The following is a 6231-nucleotide window of genomic DNA, read 5'->3' as shown; positions in this document are numbered from 1 at the left end:
GCTGACGTCTGGGGAAAAAAGCACGCTCCCAGCCCAAACTTTCTTCCCCTGCTCTTTGCTCTGGAGCTGTTCAAACAAACGCCCCTGCTCCGAGCCGAGCGGGGCGGCCCCTCGCCCCCCCGGCCCTGCGACCTGCCCCCCTGCCAGGGCCCGAGCCCCGCCGGCAGCCAAGCCTCGGAAAGGGGGGGCAGAGAGGGGGGGAGACCCGCTTCCCCCCCCTTCCCTCCCCCCCTTATCCCATCCACATCACACCCCCCCAGCCCTGTTTTAAGTGCTTCTATCAACAAGTGTAAGTGGCTGCGCTCCGTGGGGAGGGATGGGGTGGGCTGGGAGCGGGGCTGGAGGGAGAGGTGACCCGCAGGTTAGCGGGGGACACGGCCCCCCTCCACCTCCAACCGCCCCCCTCCTCCGGTCCCCATCAACCCCGGAGCAAGGTCACCTCTCCTGGGAAAAGCCTGGCTCTCTCGCCTTAATGAGATAATTACGTCCTGCACCACAGTTAAAAACTCATAGGCTGCTTCCCTTGAGGTTAGAAAGAAACCTCCCTAATGAAAACCAGCCACCGGGAAAAAGGAGTTTTTCCTCTTTAAAATGATATATATTTATATATTTATATATCTCTACATACACACAGATATGCGGGGAGGAGGCAGTGGGAGGGAAGGAGGAGGGAGAGGGGCAGACCCCGGGGCTGGTTGCTGGTGTCCGGAGAGGGCTGGGCTCGGGGCGACGAGCAGAAATTGAAGAGGTTAAACAATTATTCCATCCCCTCGATTCCAGCCGCTCTCCTGCCCCGCCGCTGCGGGGACAGATGGACAGGGCTGCGCAGGGCTCCACGCGAAATCTCCGAGCGAGATCGGCCGGCTCTGAGCTCATAAACATCGCTGCTCCGGCACGGCCGAGGGAGGCAAACCCCTGGCTGAGTTATTTTAACATTTGTCGAAAGCTTTTCTTGCGCTCCCTTCCCCTTCAAGTCGGAGGCGTGCAGATTTTTAAGCCAGCCAGCGCTGCCAAATCTGATCTTCCTGACGGGGAAGCAGCTTTCCAGAGCTCTCCAGCTTGGAAGGGGTGTAGCTGAAGGCAGATTTTGGCTCGCTCCAGCTCTGCAGGGGGCTCCTCCAGTGTGCAAACAAGCCAGCCCAACCTCCCTTCCCCCTCTTTTTATTTTTTTGTTGGGGGATCCAGTTATTGGTTCTGTTGGTCCAATTTGCTGGCCCTAGGGGCGCTTTGGAGGTCGGCTCCGGGGTCTGGGTCTGTCCCCTCGGCTGTGTAAATCACGGGCTGGTGTCACACTGCCTCTGCTCCTGCTTCCCTGAGGATGCTCCCAAAGATGGGAGTTCTGGCCCTGCCCAGCACCCAGCTGGACATGTCCCTTGTCCCCCGTGCCAGGGCAGTGCTGTGCGCTCAGTTATGCACTCTGTGTGTATTTTGGAATACAAAAAAATTGCCACCAGCCCTCCTGGCTGCTCCGTGCTCTCAGGGAGGGGATGGATGGCTGCATCACCCCTGGGACCACCAGGCTCAGCACAGCTTCGTGCCACCCTTCTTTGCCCGGGTACCTGCTTGAGCCTGCTTTTCTCCATCACGACTGCACGGACACACCCTTCCCAGGATGAGGATGACCCCATGTCCGGGAAAAACTGCTCTAGGATCAGCCTGGGGGTGGAGCCCTCCCCTTTGGAGGACAGTGATCCATCAGTGATGGGCACTGTCTGGCCAGGGCTGCTGGGGGGGCCAGGGCAGTGACGACCCCAATCCTTGCCCCAGCATCCCCCTCTTGGCTCCAAGGCTGGGAATATCTTGCTGTGATTATTTTGGGGAGGGCTGGTCTTGGCCCATGGAGGGCCAAGGGCAGAAGTGGGGGATGGAGCAGCCCCATCCCCATTTATAACCCTCTTTCTCCTCCTTGTTTAGGGCCAGACCTTATTCTTGAACTGTCTGGCTTTTCCAGGGGAGACGGCTTCCCTCAGCCCGTGGCATTAAATAATTAAATGGAGGGAATAATCGTCGGTGAAACCCCCTTGGGTTCGCACTTCCTCGGGCCCTGTGATTGCTGATATTTTTTTGGTTGAAATATGACCTTTTTTTATGATCAAAGGGGATCAGAGTTCCAAAGGAAAGTAAAAAAAAAAAAAAAAAAAAAAAGAAAAAAAGAAAAAAAAAAAAAAAAAAAGAAAAAAAAAGGGGGGGAAAAAAAAGGAGGGCAAGCATTTTCTTTTTTCCCCAGTCCTAGCGGTCTGGTAAAGTTTCTTTAGACATGCAAAGATTTACACACCTTTCTGCAGGGTGCCTTAAATTACCCTCCAACTCTTTACACATTTCCATGAGCAGAGCAAGAACAGTAAGTCATTGAGAAATTAACTGGCCTTTCAGTAATATCCCCTGTCGGCCTTTCAGAAGGAGAATGTCTAATGACTTTTTTGAAGTAGAGGTCAGGGTTTGCTTTTTTTAAATAAAACAATCTGTATTAATGCAATTTCCTTTTTAGCTGTAGGATTTGCCCTTTTTTTTTTCCCTCTCAGCATCATTTTTTTTAACGCCACCAGCCACACGAGGCATCCCAAGCCAGACCTGGTTGTTTGAAATACACACTCCTGGTGTTTCCTAACCCGCTTGTGCAAGCTCTTCTCATTTATAGTTTTGGTAAAAATTGTGGTTTAAAATAGACTTGGAAGCTGGCAAGGTGACTCTTGGCTTTGGGCAAAATGCGTGTGGTGCAGAGACAAAGCTGAGCAGGTTTGCTGTACCTGACACTGGGCACCTGGGTTTTGCTGAGCTGGGTGTGAGCTCTGAGTCCAGCTTTGCTGGGCCAGAGCTGTTGGGCTGGTGAACCAGAGGCACAGAATTGGCAGGGGTGAGCTCCTCAGGGTGAGGATCTGTCTGGCCAGAGCCTGCCAGGTTTGCAGCCCTCGGGATGAACATGTTTCTGTTTGCCAGTCCTTCATCTTCCTCTCTCTCAAAAAAAAAAAATTAAAATATTATATTTTTTGGTAATCTCACTTTGTGTTTTCCTAGGGGTTTCCTGATATTCCTCTCACGCTGTGCTAACACCTTGTGCTTCCGTGGTGCTCAGCATGGCACGGATCTGGATGTGCTCTGCCAGCCCCAGCCCCCTCCTCACCCCAAAACCGTGGGCTGGGGCAGTGCAGCCCCCTTGGAGCACTGCCGAGGATGGCGCTGCTCCCTGTGGTACCCAGGTGTTCCTTCCTAACATTCCCAAAATCTCGCCCTGTGCGTGTTCTGGTGCAGAGAAGCTGGGCTGGCTCATCCATAGCCCAGGGGTTTTCTGACGTTGGAGTTGCACCTCTGCTGCACCGTCAGGAGGATGTTGGGAGTAAGGAGGTGGGAAGGAGCAGAGTGTGGGGGATGGTGGGGGCTTGGCAGTGCCCGGCCAGGACCAGAAACGGGCTCTTGGGGTGTGTGGGTGCCCAGCCCCGTGTCCTGCCCAGTTTGGAGATCAGAGCACCCCCTCCACCCCCAGGGCATTGGGCAGGGGCCAGGGCAGTGCCACCCACAGGGGTGACAGCCAGGGGCAGCTGCTGGAGGAGCCCCCCATGCCCAGCCCTGCCTGTCCCAGCAGGAATGGTATTTCTGTATTCACTGAGCAGCTCCTCTTTCTCCCTCCATCCCTGCCAGACCCAAAAGTACAGCATGCCCTGCGCTGGCTCCTCTCCTCCTCCTCCTCGTCTCCCCTCCAGCCCACACAACTCCCCCCATTGCCTCCTAGCTCCCTGTCTCTGTGGACAGTGGCATTAGAAAACACCCCAGCCAGCCCCTTGGTGAAGCTTTTTCTCCCAGCTTTCTCATTCCTTCTCTTTCTGCCTCTCTTTTGCTCTTTCTTTCTCTCCCTCTCTTTCTTTCCCTGCCAGGAATCCCAGTCAGTCCCAGATGAACCAATACTCTGTAGCTCTGCTATTTCCCTTTTATTCCCCCCCCCTCCTTCAACAGCGAGATGGGAAAAGAGTGAACTAAAAAAAAAAAAAAAAAAAAAAAAAAAAAAAAAAAAAAAAAAAAAAGAGAAAGAAAGAAAGAAAGAAAAAAATCAAAGCGGCACATATTGGATCCAGATGTGCTTACAGCCCTTTCCAGCAATTTAATTAAATTCCCCCAGACAGCCAGGAGGATTTCTTAATGATCAAATTTCCCTGGCTTTCCTCCTAAAATGCCCCTCTTTCTTCGGCTGGCTGTTGCTGTGTCTCCCTGATGAATGGCCAACTCGCATTCTTCCGAGCCCGCCCCGCCAAGGCCATGGGGAGGAAGGGGGCAGAGCCCAGCGCTGTGATTCCAGCCAGGCACTCCAACGCCCCATCCAGCCATGGGGCCAGCAATGGCCCTGTTGGCCAAATTTCTGCTCCCAGGAAATGTGGGGATGGGGAATCATCTCCCGGGGGTCTGTGTCTTGTGGTGTGGTCATGGCAGGGACACTCCAGGGAAGGACTCACTGTGCTGGTGGGAAGGGCTCAGCCCATGGGTCTCCTGGTTTGTCACCTCCCAGGGCTGGTTTGGAGCCAGGTTTGGTCCCACACTGTGTCCCCAAAGCCTCCTTTCAAGCTGGGGGTTACCAGGATGAGGGCAAAGCCTCTGTGGGGCCCCTGAAAAGGCACATTTGGGCTGGCACGGCCCTTTGGGGCAGCCTGGTGTCCCCTGGCTGTCACCCAGAGGTCAGAGGTGGAGGTGGGGTGGCCCTGCCATGCCAGCCCTCCTTTCCCAGCCAACGGCAGGAATGGAGCAGTGATTTCTCCCCACAATGGTGTCTGTGGACACCTCCACGGTCCCCACCAGTGCCACACAGACAGGGGTGGGGTTTGTGTCTGCCGCTGCCACTGTAACAGTGGAGGCTCCAGGGCTTTCCTGGACTATGGAGGGTTTGGGCTTTACTGGGAAGACAAGGGCCCAGAGTGTGGCTTTACCTGGTGGCAGCAGGAGGCACTGGGACTGGAATGAGGGTCTCAGCTGCCCAGCCCACCCGAAGTAGGTCCCCACAGCCGGGCTGCTCTGGTTTGAAGCCAGCTCAACCCTCTATGCAAAGGGACAAATCCCCACTGTCCCTCACTTGTCCTTGCTGCTTTCCCCGTCTGCTCCCTGCCCAGGGTTGGATGGGGTTGTTTCCAGCCCTACTCAGGCAAACACGGGGATGACACCCCCCAAACCCAACCCGGGGGGGCTGCTGTGCTGCAAGGGCAGGTGCGGGCCAGCTGCCCATGGAGCTGTCACTGCACAGCACCAAGTCCCGGTGGCACCGGGGCCACCAGCCACCCTGCAAAGGGCCCTGCCCTAAGGTGGGCTCAGGGTCCAGGGGCTGCAAGCACTGGGGTCCCCCACCCTGGCACGCCACTTTGTGTAGGGAAAGGAAGGGTGGGAAACAGGGGGGACCGTGACAGCATGTCAGAAAAATGCCCAGCCGGCGCGGCCTCCTCGCCCCCTCTGCCCCGGGGCCACGGCTGCCTGCTGGAATCTGGAAGCGCTCCACCGGAATAAAATAAATACGTAAATAGGAAACCCAAGGCGGCTTCAGTTATTGCCGCTCTCCAGAGCTCCCCGCGCTGGCAGATTCCACCAGAATAATAATAAAAATAATGATGATTATGATAATAGTACCAATAAATCCTGGGCTAATGTTTCCCCTGGTAGCTCTTTCAGCAGGGGAGGGTCCAGGCGCTGTGGGCAGCAGCACCAGAGTCACCCCCAGCCCCGGGGAGGCTGCAGCCCCTGGGGGCCACCCCCCAGCAAACCCAGCCAGGTCTGGGTGCGTCCTCCAGAGGGAGGGGGACATCCAGGGAAAAGGGGGACGCCCGGAGGAGGGGCCACGCAAGGATGGGGGGACACCCGTGGAGGGGGGACACATGGAGGAGGGGGACATATGGGGAAGGGGGGACATTCGGGGAAAAGGGGGACACCTGGGAGGAGGGAGGACAACCGGGGAGGGGATACTCAGGGCGTGACATCCCTGAGAGAGGGGACCCCCCCCCGGGGGGTACACCGGGGGGACACCGGGGGCGTTCCCGCCTCCCGCGCGCGGCCGCGTGCTGCCCCCTGCTGGCCGCGCCCCATACGGCCACGCCCCCTTTGAGGCCACGCCCACACGAGACGGTGGCATTATGACGCCGCGCCTTCCAGCGAGACCACGCCTCCACCAGACCACGCCCAATAGAGACCACGCCCTCATAGCAGGATCGCGCCTCCATTGCCGAGACCACGCCTCCATAGCCGAGGCCACACCCTCGCGTTCAG

Source organism: Chamaea fasciata, unplaced genomic scaffold (genome assembly GCF_029207755.1).
Source record: "Chamaea fasciata isolate MVZ Bird 193981 ecotype frontalis unplaced genomic scaffold, bChaFas1.0.hap1 SCAF_20, whole genome shotgun sequence".
In the NCBI taxonomy this organism is placed as follows: Eukaryota; Metazoa; Chordata; class Aves; order Passeriformes; family Sylviidae; genus Chamaea; species Chamaea fasciata.
The sequence above is the reverse complement of the archived record's forward strand: the minus strand, read 5'-3'. Positions refer to the sequence as shown.